Genomic DNA, 15,082 nt, shown 5'->3' on the forward strand with positions numbered 1-15,082 from the left:
CACCTTCCTGTGTAACCTCAGCTGGGTGTTCCTGCTCCGGGGGGATTGCACTGGGTGAGCTTTCCAGGTCCCTTCCAACCCCTGACACTCTGTGATTCTGTGAGGTGAAGGGCAGACAGTGCCAGCCCTTGGGGTACCCTGTGTTTTGAAGGCACCATGGGAAACAGATTCTTCTCGGGGCTCTGGTGAGACCTATCCCCCGAGGAACATATTTTGGTGCTGGGGCAGGGAGGAGTGTGGACAGGCAGCCCGGCCCCTGGGTCCTCTGCCCTGCTCGGGGAGGGGAGGTTGTTCCCTGTACGATGGGCTCAGCACTCCTGGGCTCACAGGAGATGTCACCACCTCCAGAAGCCATCTGCTGTTCCCAAGGCCACCAGTGCAGCAAGTCAACATTTATTTGATGCAACCAGTCTGCTACAGCCAGTAATCCTGTGTAAAATCGATGAAAATTACCACTGTGCTTTATTACAATGTGCCATATAACAACCAGGAATTGACAAATTCCTCTGTTTGCCCTGTGAAATCACATTTGTGGCACTTAGATTGTGACGTTGTTGCATTGCAGAGTAAAATAAGAGAACTGGAAAAGGAGGTTGAGATTTTACAGGATGTAAAGGCGATCGCACAAGAAGTAATTACTGTTCAAGCAGACGGTGCTATGAGCTGCAGGATAATGCAGACCGGCTGCTGGCATCTATTGCTAGGGAACAAAAGGAAAAATGTGCCAAAAGTGAGTTTTTGTGTTCTCAGGTTTGTACTCTTACCACAAACCACTCTTGGAATCCCGAGGAATGGGATGGAAATATTTGGAGTGGATCCTCAGACTCCAATATTGAGTCTGAACTTGATCCTGACTTAAATGGCAGGGAGGTGGTGGGAGCACAACCCCCCATACAAATGATGCTTTAGCAGGAACAAGCAGATGAGGGGGTGGATCGCACATACTCACTCTCCGAAGGAGTTAACGGCATTTTCAGAGATCTCTCAGCAGACAAGTGGGGAAGGAATTCCGGCACAGATTTTGCCAGCTTAGGATAGTGGAGCTGTGTCTATCCATTTATCGGCAGATGAACAAGATTTCTTAAGCCCTATAGCCTATGGTGATCAGATACAACAACGATATGCTCAGCTGCAAACTGTCAGAGGTCCGGACAGGCAAGATATTATTGCACCTACGCTATATCAATGTTTGTGTGCAGCAGTTTTAACAGCATACGCTGAACCTGCTGAATCTGTGTTGTCCCGTGGAAATTGGTGCACAATGGAGGAAAGTATTGATTTAGATTGGGGTGGTGTATGTATTGATTATGGATCCAATTCGGACAGGGTAGCAGTGCCAAGTGCTACAGGTAATGCCGGCACTCTGGCAAATGCCTTGAGGGGAACTGGGGCTGTAATTTCAGGACCCTCTGTTTGGGTGGTGGAGAATGGAAATCCGGCAACACTGAGCAGAGTTACAGCACAGGCGAGTGTTGGCGCGATAAAGGACTCAGCAAAACAAGTCGATTCAATGTGAATCACGCCAAAGCCATTTATTACAGAAACAAGCCTCCTTATATATGCAACTATATTCTAATCACGCGTCCACGCTCCAAGCATGGATTCGCTAAATGAGTATCGTGGGCTGTCCGTGCGCTGGAGTCTCACTGATGATGCGCCCGATGATTCATGCCACGCCAGGACCCCGCTGATTGAGGACGCCCCTCTTTCTCACAGCAGGTTCTGTTCTCAGCTTCCCAAAGCGGCCTTGAGATTCCTTTGAGCCAGACTAATTCAGCAACAGATCTTTATCCATCAAAACCCCACCACAGGCGATGAGAACACTAGTGTGGGATGACTTAGTACAAGCTGGTATCCCACCATCAGAAATAAGCGGGATCATACCATCACAAAGTTTTTGCCGCTTGTAAAAGTTTATGCTTATGCAAAAAAGCCAACCAGCCCCAGCCCCCCTGCCCACACTGCACCCCCCCTCTACCCCCCCTGCCACCCCAGTGCGAGACCAGTTTGCCTTTACCTGGCAACAAAAGCCATAGACTTGACGAGTATTGTCTCAGAGATACAAACACAATCCCTCCGTTTGCCACCAGATGATAGTAGCTGATACAGCACTATGGTCGGGTACTGTTACTGATTGCCATGATATTGATGATCTGTTGATTGTGGCAGCGTCACAACAAGAAACTGAAGCAGCCGCTGAATTTTTGAAGGTGCTTTTGCAGGACCAGGGCTGGGCAATTACTCTGAAGAAAATGCAGGGCCCTTGTGCTACCGTACTATTTTTAGAAATAGTTTGGCATAGGCAGTTTAGAGAAACACCAGCTAAAGTACAGCACACAGTGCAGCAGCTTTCTTACCAGCTCCAATAAAACAATTACCTGCCTTTTTAGGATTTTTAGGGCATTGGAGAATTTTCATCCCTACATCTCCTGCGGAGGAGGAGTCCCCTTGTGAAGGGTTAATAGCAGAGCACAATAAAGTTGATTCATTTGAGTCCCAAACCAGTAAGAAAGCAGATAATGTGACCTCTGGTGAGCTGCATGCTCAGGCTCTAAATGTGCATATAGCTTGTGGACGTGGATCAGCTTATGCTGCACACGCATGGGACACTGGTCACAATCAAACCCCTTTGCTGTTATATACTTGTAGAACATGCTCACATCATTGTGCTGCTTGTACACAGCTGCATTTAAGAGCATGGGGAAAGGTAAAACGGGGTCAGTGGGCCTTGAATACCTGTCAGGTTGATTATATTGGCCACGTACCCCCATCTAGGGCCTGGCAATATGTATACACTGCTGTGGATACAGTGTCAGCACCAACTACAGGGGAAATGAAATTATTCCCACCAATGCATTGTGAAGTGGGACTGCAGCCTATTGATCTAGATGTAAAAATTCATATGACTCCAGAGAATGCTGTGTGGTTTTGTACCCTGACCTCCTCCTATGTTACATCCTTTGCTAACATCAGATTCTCGAGCTCTTGTATGTCAGGTATCTTCAGTGAACACCTGTGTTTTATCTAGAGGAGACAGCTCTGGAACAATGTTATTGGTGTCACAGACTCACCATCCGATTGAAGTCCAATCTGAAAAAGTGCAGGCCACGACTTTCCAGTCTGTGTGGGCAATGAGCCCACAGCAGGTTGTTAAACCCAGAGTGACACCAGCTGACGGAGCTGGAGCAGCAGCGTGTGTATTACTGGAAGATGACATCATCTCACATCTTTGGAACTAATGCGGCAAGTGAAACCATCTACTGATAATGCCTGGCTGAATAGCTCGTGTAACTCCTTGGCAAGATGAATGGGACACCTGATTATTGCAGAAATATGTTTTTTCCTTTTTCTGTGTTTATTGTGTGCCCCTGTAAATTGCTCTGTGCTACACCTCACAAGCACAAATGAACAACGCTGGCTTCGTTGGCCCCAGCAGAAGCAAGAACCTGAGCGAGGGGGTGGAATATATGGGGAGATAGCGAAAGATTTGGCAAGGTGATTAGTTAAATGTAAATACACTCCAGTGACTTGCACCTGCCTGTAGAAAGGGATCACACAGACACTTTTAAATTAGCCAGTGTCACACGCTGCCTGTAAAACAGCTCCATCTACAGACACACTCACCCATCCTGCGCGGCACTCAGAACCTCCTCATCCACCACAGCTCAGGCGGGAACAAAACGAATCCTCCTGCTCTCCCCACACCGAGAGCAGCCAGTTTTCCCTGCAAGCACAACAGCAGCTCGTGCGCTGCATCTCCCAAACACACTCGGTACCGCAGAAGCTTCGGCAGCGCTGACCAGGACAGTCTGTACTTGTGCAAGTGATGAGCTCGGTCTCAGCACAAGGGCCGGGACGGCTGCAGCACACAGGGAGAGCGTTGTAGCTGTTTCTCCTGGAAGGCAGGGCTGCAGGAAAGGAAATAAATTAGTTTTTCAGGAACAAGAAGAACACATTCAAATCACCAGGGAAAACCTGGAACAAAACACTAAAAGCCCAGGTTTTGCAGGGAGCCGGAAAAAACACCTAAAACCTGTCCCCGGACTCTTCCCTTTTCCGTCTCGCAGACAATTTCCTCACTCACCGACAAGGGCACATGAACACTCCAGGGGTCTGTCTGTCTGCTGCGGGTAAACACAAACACCACCTTTTCAGCTGGTCCATATATCCCCAGATAGAAGCAAATGAACTCAAACGCTGTCGCCTGCCAAGAGCTTTGTCACCTCAAACATTATCTGCAGGGCCCGCTGGACAACTGCAGAGCGGGCGACTCACCCACCCTGGGCCACAACCTCGGCTGCCTGGAACATTCACGGCTCTCTCAGAAATCTGGGCAGGAGTCAAAACCATTTTGGTTCGAGAGGAAGACCGGCTCGAGCTCAAGTTTCCTTTTGTATTCTCACACCTGGAAGCTCAATCATAAAGGCTCCACGGGTCCACACCAACGGAGCTCTCCCAACAGGCACTTCCAGTCATTCATGCCCAAGCCAACACATCACTGGAACCTGGCTACGCATTTTCAAACAATGTCCTTCTGGAGTCCAACCGATGCTGGGGTCGATTTTCTCCTTCAGAAACCCACAAAAATCCAAGCAATACAAGATGTGCTGATCTCTGCTCCAACAGCTCTCAACCTCCTGCACTTCAGCTTTCATGGCATTGCAGAAATAACAGAACAAACCCCAACGCAAAAGATTCAAGCAGAGCACCCTCCTTAAAAAGCAAATCCCAACATGAGTGCTCATTGCAATCAAAGGAAGCTGGGACACCACCCTTCAAACGCTCTGGCTGTGCAGCCTGGACGAGACGGTGTCTGCGGTTCAGCAACATCCACGCTCGTCACGACCGGCTGGTGCTGTCACCCCCAAATCTCCGCAGCAGCTTTTGTTAACACCGGTTAACAGCTTTGGGTACACAGACCTGCCTTCAGCTCATGTGAAAGCGTCTCCTCGTAACGCCCAGTGTGAGCCCAAGAACGACGCCTCCCTAACGCACACACTGAGGAACCTCAAACAGTGCCCCCTTCTCCATGGGCTGCGTCACAGCCTGTGACAGAAAGGGGATTCCACAGCCTGGAAAAGCTCCACAAGGAACTGGAGATTCCTGGGTCTCAGAGTAATTCTAGAGCTCAAGTGGTGACAGACATCAGCTCCAGCTCAGATAATACATGCCAACACCCATCACTGACCCAAGAAGGCAGCTCCTCCCGTCCTGCCCAACGGCTTCAAACCCAACACACTTTGTCCCTCCAACAGGACGCAGCTTATTGATTTCTAACACCATTCATCTCTGTCTTCCTCGAGATGAACTAGACGTGCATTACACAAGCAACCAAGTCCCCGCCTGGAAGCAGCGGAGCCTTTGCCTTCTTTTTTCCACCTCACTTTGCAGGAGAAGGAAAACAAATGGCAGCAGAGACAATGAGAAATTCAACCACCAAATGGAGAGGGAACCTTTGAGAGCGGGAAAACTCACCCATACAATGGAGAGAGCTATGTTGAATGAATAACACTGAAAATGAATCCTTCTTGTCAGGGTAAAAGTGCACAGCAATTAAAGACCTGCTGAACAGACCCCTGTCATTCTCAGAAATAAAAACCCCCAAGGCTCAGCCAGCCAGGGTTACTGCTCTAAATCCAAGCGCAGCTGCACCGACCTGAGTCAACACGGACACAGTCACCTCCCTTGTCCCACACGAAGCTGCACAGGCCACGTGCTGCTCCAACAGGAACGTGCTGGGGACACCCGGGTTTCCCATGGCAGCCTCTGCGCTGCCACCTGCACAAGCACCAACAGGCCGGCAGCTGTGGGCTCAGCTCCGGGGGTTCCCAGGACCAGGGCTCACTCGGGACACTCGGCAGCACCAACTGGCTGAAAACTCTCCGGAAATGGAAATTTCACTCAGCGGAAGGCCGTGCTCACTGCTAGAAAACTCTCGGTAGCAATAAGCTACGCTGCTTGCTAAAGTCTTCCCACAACAGTAAAGCTCCAAGTCGAACCACAGCCCTGGGCCAGGTCGCATTCTCCCAAGCAGCCTCAGCACCAAGAGCCCGGCTGTGCCCAGAGCCTCGTCTGACACAGGGATCGCACAGACACTTTTACAGGCAGCGTGTGACACTGGCTAATTTAAAACATCTCCATCTACAGACACACTCACCTGTCCTGCGCGGCACTCAAAACCTCCTCACCCACCACAGCTCAGGCGGGAACAAAACGAATCCTCCTGCTTTCCCCACACCGAGAGCAGCCAGTTTTCCCTGCAAGCACAACAGCAGCTCGTGCGCTGCATCTCCCAACCACGCTCGGTACCGCAGAAGCTTCGGCAGCGCTAACCAGGACAGTCTGTACTGTGCAAGTGATGAGCTCGGTCTCAGCACAAGGGCCGGGACGGCTGCAGCACACAGGGAGAGCGTTGTAGCTGTTTCTCCTGGAAGGCAGGGCTGCAGGAAAGGAAACAAATTAGTTTTTCAGGAACAAGAACAACACATTCAAATCACCAGGGAAAACCTGGAACAAAACGCTGTAAGGGGATATAGCGAAAGATTTGGCGAGGTAATTAGTTAAATGTAAATACGCTCAAGTGACTTGCACATGTCTGTAGAAAAAGCACATACATCACACTAACTGTTCTACTGACCCTGTGTGCTTGATGAGCAGAACCTCTGTGTCAGATAACACAGGACTGTGAGAAACTCTGGGCACCTTATCACTGTGTCTGAGATTCCTGCTTTGTTGTGAGACAGAGCGGGAGGCTGCGCCTGCCTGAAGCCGTGAAATACAGGCGAGCTCAGCAGGCCCAGTGACCTTCCAGCAGGGCTGGACTGACCAGCGCCTGCATCCCCGCTGCTGTCACCTCTGCTGGGAGCTCAGGTGCGGCTTCGGAGATCCCCCAGAAGAGAGGGAACTACAATAAAACTTGCTCCTTGCAATTGCTTTCGTGGCCTCTGGCTCTTCTTATGACGTGCCTGTGTATCTGTACAAAATGTCCTTTTGGGGTCCAACTGATCCAAGTCTTCTCTCCTTCAGAAACCCACAAAAATCCAAGCAATACAAGATGTGCTGATCTCTGCTCCAACAGCTCTCAACCTCCTGCACTTCAGCTTTCATGGCATTGCAGAAATAACAGAACAAACCCCAACGCAAAAGATTCAAGCAGAGCACCCTCCTTAAAAAGCAAATCCCAACATGAGTGCTCATTGCAATCAAAGGAAGCTGGGACACCACCCTTCAAACGCTCTGGCTGTGCAGCCTGGACGAGACGGTGTCTGCGGTTCAGCAACATCCACGCTCGTCACGACCGGCTGGTGCCGTCACCCCCAAATCTCGGCAGCAGCGTTTGTTAACACCAGTTAACAGCTTTGGGTACACAGACCTGCCTTCAGCTCATGTGAAAGCGTCTCCTCGTAACGCCCAGTGTGAGCCCAAGAACGACGCCTCCCTAACGCACACACTGAGGAACCTCAAACAGTGCCCCCTTCTCCATGGGCTGCGTCACAGCCTGTGACAGAAAGGGCATTCCACAGCTTGGAAAAGCTCCACAAGGAACTGGAGATTCCTGGGTCTCAGAGTAATTCTAGAGCTCAAGTGGTGACAGACATCAGCTCCAGCTCAGATAATACATGCCAACACCCATCACTGACCCAAGAAGGCAGCTCCTCCCGTCCTGCCCAACGGCTTCAAACCCAACACACTTTGTCCCTCCAACAGGACGCAGCTTATTGATTTCTAACAGCATTCATCTCTGTCTTCCTCGAGATGAACTAGACGTGCATTACACAAGCAACCAAGTCCCCGCCTGGAAGCAGCGGAGCCTTTGCCTTCTTTTTTCCACCTCACTTTGCAAGAGAAGGAAAACAAATGGCAGCAGAGACAATGAGAAATTCAACCACCAAATGGAGAGGGAACCTTTGAGAGCGGGAAAACTTACCCGTACAATGGAGAGAGCTATGTTGAATGAATAACACTGAAAATGAATCCTTCTTGTCAGGGTAAAAGTGCACAGCAATTAAAGACCTGCTGAACAGACCCCTGTCATTCTCAGAAATAAAAACCCCCAAGGCTCAGCCAGCCAGGGTTACTGCTCTAAATCCAAGCGCAGCTGCACCGACCTGAGTCAACACGGACACAGTCACCTCCCTTGTCCCACACGAAGCTGCACTGGCCACGTGCTGCCTCAACAGGAACGTGTTGGGGACACCCGGGTTTCCCATGGCGGCCTCTGCGCTGCCCCCTGCACAAGCACCAACAGGCCGGCAGCTGTGGGCTCAGCTCCGGCGGTTCCCGGGACCGGGGGCTCCAAGGGCCTGTTCGCACACGGACCTTTGTGCGCGCGCCCCGGCCGCGGGCGCTTCTCCCGCCCCGATCCCGACCCGCCGCTCGCCCCCGGACCCGCCGCTCGCTCACCCGGACCCGCCGCTCGCCCCCCCGGACCCGCCGCTCGCCCCCCCGGACCCGCCGCTCGCCCCCCCGGACCCGCCGCTCGCTCACCCGGACCCGCCGCTCGCTCACCCGGACCCGCCGCTCGCCAACCCGGACCCGCCGCTCGCCAACCCGGACCCACTCAGGAGCCTCCGCTCGGCCCAGCGCTGCAGCCGGAAATTGCGTCACCGGGACGGGCTAGGCGAGCCGCGCTGCCGGCAGGACCCCGCCAGAGCTGTCCCATTATTCGCCTGACCCGCGAAGTTTTTATACGAAATCTGAATGAGTTGAACCATTATTAAAATAAAAAAGTCTCTGGGTAGCCGTGCCGTCATGGTGGCTCAGTGCAGTGGAAAATCCACTGAACTGAAGATCAGCCTCGGCTCTCAAATAAACTCCTCCCTCCCCGCTCCGCAGCCGCTGAACCCGCAGCACAAAGTGCGATCAGCACGTCCCGCGGTCACACGGTGTCCGCGCTCGCTCGTCACCTCACTCGCTGGCTGCAGCAGCACTAAGGGCCTGTGGATTCCACACCTGGAGTGTTCTGTCCTGTCACAGAGGAAAAGTCTTGGCTGCTGAGAACAGGTTCCATTTTAAAGTCGCTGAAGAGAAGTTTCCGCTTCCTGGAATCTCAAAACAGCAGCAGCTCTAACGAACGTGACAGACCATGGGCCACGTGCATTTCTCAGTATCTGTCCTGATCGGTTTTATCTGGTCATTATTAATGCCAGAAAGAGGTGGAAAGATAAAGACAACGGGTTGTGCTGGACAGAATTACATCATTTTTGCCAAATAAAGAACTGAAATAAATAACTTACGCTTTTTCTATGGATAAACAACGTTTAATCCAATTCCTTAATTGTATTCCTTAAACACGTGTTCATTAGAGCATAAGCAAAACAGCCCAACACTCACACCTTTAAACAATAAGAGGTGTGCTTAAATACAGTGAGGTGTTACATATTCATAATGACCCCAGGAATGCCTCTACATATGGTGAAGCACGTGAAGCATCCAACCCCAAAACTTAACTCTACCCCTAAGACAACTCCGGAACCCCTAACACTAACCCTAATCCAACCATTACCTTAAACCAAATCCTAAAACTTAAGCCTAAATGTAAACCTAAATACTAATCCTAAATCTAATCCTAAAATTTAAGACAAACCCCTAACTCTAACCCTAAGACCCCTTCCTTACTGGGCGAATGATGGGCGTGGTGTTATGAGGTAATTTGTGTCTCAGAAGCTCATAATCCAGTAAAAAGCCTGTGGCTGTGAAGGGGACCATGGGGTCAGTTCTGGCTCTGGAGGTGACAGACCAGCAGCAGGGACATGGCTGGGAAAGAACCTCTGCACTAGGACAGGCCCTGTCCACGAAGAGGACTTGGAGATGGGCTGTCATGTCCATTCTGCCTGAGCACATGGCAGGACAGCAGCTGGTACATGGTCATGTCTACCAGAGAAGCTGAAAGGCACTCATGGGTTTTACAAGATCACGGTGAGGTTACTTCTGTGTGGTGAGGTGAAAGACCACAAGAAGCCTGACAGGTTGGGTTCCCTGCTTGAAGGGCAGTTTATGAGATGGTCAAGCTTTCCATGGTAGTGGGAAAATGCAGGAGAGGGAGAAAAAAAGGCAAGAAGAGCAACTTGGAAGATAGAGACCGGATATCAGGAGGAAGAAATGTCACTGGAAGGGCACCTGTCATCACAGCCTCCAACGAATCCCTGGGGAGCCTTTGTCAGTAACAGGCCTCAGTGGGGCCCATTAACACTTCAAGGAGCTTTGAAGTTTTGTTTCTGACTTTGCCTCCTTGAGAGCTTTGTTTGTTCTCAGTACCTGAGGTTCATGGACTCAGCCTCAAATGCAGCATGAGCTCACTAAAATGCCCCAAGCTCTCACAAGCTGTGTCTCCTGCATGATTTTCTTCAAGCTCTAGAAAGCTTGTAGAGTTAATTAGAGAGGTTTCAGGAGAGCAGATAAAGAGGACACTTTGAATGAGCACTTTGAAGATGTGATAGTAGAATTCTCCAATGGATACTGATGCAGAGTGTCTCCTGAGGAGGTGTGGACAGACAGGAAAAGCAGATTCAACTCCAGCAGATCCCCACCACAGATGACCTGTGTCCATCAGTGCCAGCCCCTCTCCTCAGACCAGAACAAGAGTCCTGCTCCAGCAACAGAGCAGCCTGACCCAAATGAGTGTCTGCAGAAAGAGGTTTCTCTTCCTCCTGGATTCCTCCCTGCAGGCACAGAAATGCTCCCTTGCTCTTCTCCAGGGACATCCCTTTCCCCAGGTGAGGGTGTCCAGCCTGGCCTGGCCGGCTGGTCCTGGTTCCCTCCCTGTACTCCCCACAGGGCCCTGAGCTGGCGATGCTGCTCTGCAGAGCGAGGGGCTGTGGTGCCCTGGGGCCATGGGTGACTCTGCTCTGGCCACGCTGGTTGGGCTGGGAAACAGACCCAGCTGGATGAGGATCACTGCTGCTGAGCCCTTTCCATCTTCCCAGCTGGCTCAGGAGCCGAGGACAAGGCTGGGCAGGACCATGGGGTGTCTCTCATGGCACAAAAGGCAGAGGAGGGCTGAACCAAGATGGTGTCCTGAAACATTCTCCAGTCTGACATCTTTTGGCATCCTGGCTCCTCACAGCCTGTCCTGGCATTGAAGGGCCCTTGTTACCCTGTGCCCTCCTCAGGTTCACCTCTTCCTCTGGGACACCTTGCATGATCACTCCTTTCACCAGGACTGTTTTGTTTAACCCAGCAGGCAGCTGAACATCACACACAGCCCTTCTCTTACTGCCTCCAGCCCAGTGGGATGGGAGAGGGAATCAGGAAAGAAACAAACATCTTGGGTTAAAATGAAGAGAGTTTAATGAGACAGAAAGGCAAAACAATAGCAACAATAGCAACAATAGCAACAATAGCAACAATAGCAACAATAGCAACAATAGCAACAATAGCAACAATAGCAACAATAGCAACAACAGCTACAACAGCTACAACAGCTACAACAGCTACAACAGCTACAACAGCTACAACAGCTACAACAAATATAATATAATAATGATAAGAAATAAAATAATTATAGTAATAGTAATTATAATAATAATAATGGCAGTAGTAATAGTAGCAATTGCAAAAATGGTAATAATAATAACAGGAGATATAAACCAAGTCACGCACAATGCAATTGCTCACAACCCATTGAGTGACACCCAGCCAGATCCCAAACAGCGGTCCCCCAGATAACTTTTCTCCAGTTTACATACCAAGCATGACATCATACGGTGTGGAACATCCCTTTGACCACTTGGGCCAGCTGTCCTGCCTGTGCCCCTCCCAGCTTCTTGTGCATCTCCAGCCTCCTTGCTGAAAAGTCCTTGCTTTGGTATAAACATGGTTTAGCAACAACCAAAATATCCCTGTGCTATCAACATTCTTCTCAGATTAAATCCAACACACTGCACTCTACCAGCTACTAGGAAGAAAATTAACTCTCTCCCAGCTGAAACCAGGACAGTGCCCCCCCCTTATTCTGTACCATCTGTGTTGTGCCCGGGTCCCACACTCTCCAATACATTCCAGTTAATCAACAGCACTTTTCCTATCTCTGGATATACACACAGATCTCATTCCTCAGCCTATAGGCCACACCTCTAAAATGTCCAATGAGTTCATGTGGTCCATGGCTTTGGGCTCCAGGGGTCATAAGAGTCTTTCAGGACAGGAGAGATGGTCTTTGCTGCTGGACTGTTGTGTCCTGTGTCCAGAGCTCGTAGCTGGTGTATCTGTCACAGCCAGGGACAGTGTGTGAGTCTGGGTGGGCAGCGAGTGGCACCTCAGGGAGATCCTCTGACAGCGCCTGGCAGCTCCACTCCTCTCCAGGATGCATCTGCCACTGCTGGTGGGACAGCGCCAGGCAGATCAGTCACAGACGTGTCCCTGTCTTTGTGGATGTGTGCGACCAAGAAGGGAGCTCTTCATCCAGGCCTTGGAACCTGACAAATCCCCCTGGGACCCTGAGCTAAACCCCAACCCGAACCACTTCCACTGACACCACTGCCTAAGCACTAACTCTAACACTTATCCATCCCTTACCCTAACCCTAATCCTAACCCCTGCACTTAAAACTTACCCTACAACTATCATTCACCTAAAACTAACCTTAACATTAACCCAACCACCACCCTAGCCCTACCTCTTAGCCCAAAATCTAACCTAAACCAAAACCCCCATAATCCTAACACTAACCCTAACCCTAGCCTTACCCAAACTATTACCTGAAATATCACCCTAATGTGACCTCTAACCCTAACCCATAACCCTAGCCTAACCCTAAAACTAACCCTAACCCATCATACTAACACCAGCCTTAAACCAAACACTAAACCAAGCCCTAACCCTAAATCCTAACCTGCAACTCTTACGACCGACTCTAACCCTAAACTAACCCTAATTCAAACCCTAACCCATTAACCTAACCCTAAAGCTATCCCAACCCCCAACGCCTAAACCTAACCCCTTACACTAATCCTAACGACTTACACTAACACTACCCCCTAACCACTAACCAGAATTGCAACCCTTAATGCCAACCCCAACCTCCATCTCTAATATAAATCTAAAACCTAACTCTGACCATTCCACTATCACTATTGCCTAACACTAACCCTAACCCTAATGCTAACCCCATCCCTAACTCTAACCTAAAGCTAAAGCTAAAACGTAATCCTAACTCTAACCCAAAACATAAAACTAACCCCTAATGCTAACTCCAAGCCTACATTCTAACCCTCTTCTAAACCTAATCTAACTCTAATACTTACCCATAATCCTAACTCTAACCCTAACCCTAGTCCTACCCTTCAACCCTAATATTAAAACCTAACCCTAACTGCTTACACTAACATTATTCCCTAACTCCGAAACCTAATCCTTAGCCCTAAGACTAACTATATCCTAACACTAATCTAATCCTAACTGTAAACCTCATCCAAACCCCTAACCATAAGTGTAACTGTAAACACCATCATCTAACTCTAATCTAACCCTAACCCTAAATCTAATCTGAAACTTAACCCTAACTCAAACCCTAAATCCTAAAACTAAACCCTAACCTTAACCACTTCCACTGACACAACTCCCTGGCCCCTAAACCTAACCCTAACTGTAAATCTAAAACTAACCACTAACCCTAACTCTAACCTGAACACTAACCAAACCCTAAATGTAAATCCAAACTACACCCTAACCCCGAAACGTAACACTATTCCAACCCATACCCTAACCTTAATCCTAACCCCTACCACTAATTCTAACTGTGAATCTAAAACTGAGCCCTAACCCTGACTCTAACAGTAACCCTAAACTGTAACCCCAATACTAAACTCTAACCCTAACCTAACACTAACTCTATCACTAACCTAACCTTAATGGTAAGCCGTAACTAACCTAACCTAACCTAATGCTAATTCTAACCTGAAATCTACACCTAACCCCTAAATTCACCTCTAACCCAAACCTTAAAGCTAAACATAACCCTAATCTAATCCCAGCCCCATTCATATCCCTAGCCCATGAACCCAGCCACCAACCGTAAGCACTTAGATTAAAATTAACACTAACCCAACCCCAATATCTAACCCTAACCATTAACTCAACCTCTAAGCCTAACCCTAAAGCCTAACCTAAACCTATCTCTAATCTAATGCTAAATCCTAACCCATCATTCTAACTATAACCCTAAACCCCTATCCCAAAAATAACACTAACACTACCTCTAACCCTAAGCCAGTGTCCTAGCCCTAACCCTTCAATATAAATCTAAAACCTAAAACTGACCATTCAAATAACAAAACTCCCTAAGCCATAACCCTAACACTTATCCATCCCTTACCCTAACCATAATCCTAACCACTAAACCTAAAACTTACCCTACACCTATTATTCACCTAACCATAACATTCACCCAAACACCACCCTAACCCTACCTCTTGCACAAAATCTAACCTAAACCAAACCCCCTCAACCCGAAAACTAACCCTAGTATAACCCAAAACCTAAACCTAACCCTAAACCTAAGCCTATCCCTACCTCTAACCTTAACCACTTACACTAAAACTAACCCTAACTCTACCCTTACCCTAACTCGAACCATTGAAATCTTACCCTAATGCAACCTCTAACCCTAACCCATAACCATAGCCTAACCCTAAAACTAACCCTAACCCATCATACTAACACCAGCTTTAAACCAAACACTACACTAAACCAAGCCCTAACCCTAAATCCTAACCTGCAGCCTTTACGACTGACTCTAACCCTAAACTAACCCTAATTCAAACCCTTACCCATTAACCTAACACAAACCGAACACTTATGATAACTCTAATGCTGACCCCTAACGCTAACTATGACCTTAATGGTAAGCCTAAACCCTAATACTAACTCTAACCCTAACTTGGATCCTAGTCCTAACACTAAACCTAAACCCTAACCTTAACCTAACCATAACCCTATCACTAACCTAACTTTAACCATAACCCTTAAACCAACCTAACCCAACACTAACCCTAACATGAAATCTAACCCTAACCTGACCTCTAAACAGAATCCTAACCCTAACTCTAACCCTAACTCTAGCCTCACCCCTAAACCTAATCTC

The 15,082-nt window shown here is 49.0% G+C and overlaps 1 long non-coding RNA gene across 14 annotated transcripts; it reads right to left on the reverse strand.

Moving 5' to 3' along the window:
* Nucleotides 1-541: 541 nt before the first annotated feature.
* LOC309452584 lies at nucleotides 542-8,588 on the reverse strand. 14 transcript variants are annotated; one of them, XR_014186586.1, is made up of 7 exons: nucleotides 8,557-8,571; nucleotides 7,928-8,013; nucleotides 6,158-6,440; nucleotides 3,625-3,908; nucleotides 2,004-2,243; nucleotides 950-1,088; nucleotides 542-580 (listed from the first exon to the last, which is right to left on the reverse strand). It is a non-coding gene; the product is annotated as an uncharacterized lncRNA (long non-coding RNA). The 14 variants fall into 14 exon arrangements; XR_014186587.1 differs by lacking the exon at nucleotides 7,928-8,013 and adding an exon at nucleotides 8,109-8,394; XR_014186585.1 differs by lacking the exon at nucleotides 7,928-8,013 and having other exon boundaries at nucleotides 8,561-8,586.
* Between the last annotated feature and the right edge of the window lie 6,494 nt (nucleotides 8,589-15,082).

This window comes from Streptopelia decaocto, assembly GCF_964273445.1.
Source record: "Streptopelia decaocto genome assembly, contig: HAP1_SCAFFOLD_65, whole genome shotgun sequence".
NCBI classification, from domain to species: Eukaryota; Metazoa; Chordata; class Aves; order Columbiformes; family Columbidae; genus Streptopelia; species Streptopelia decaocto.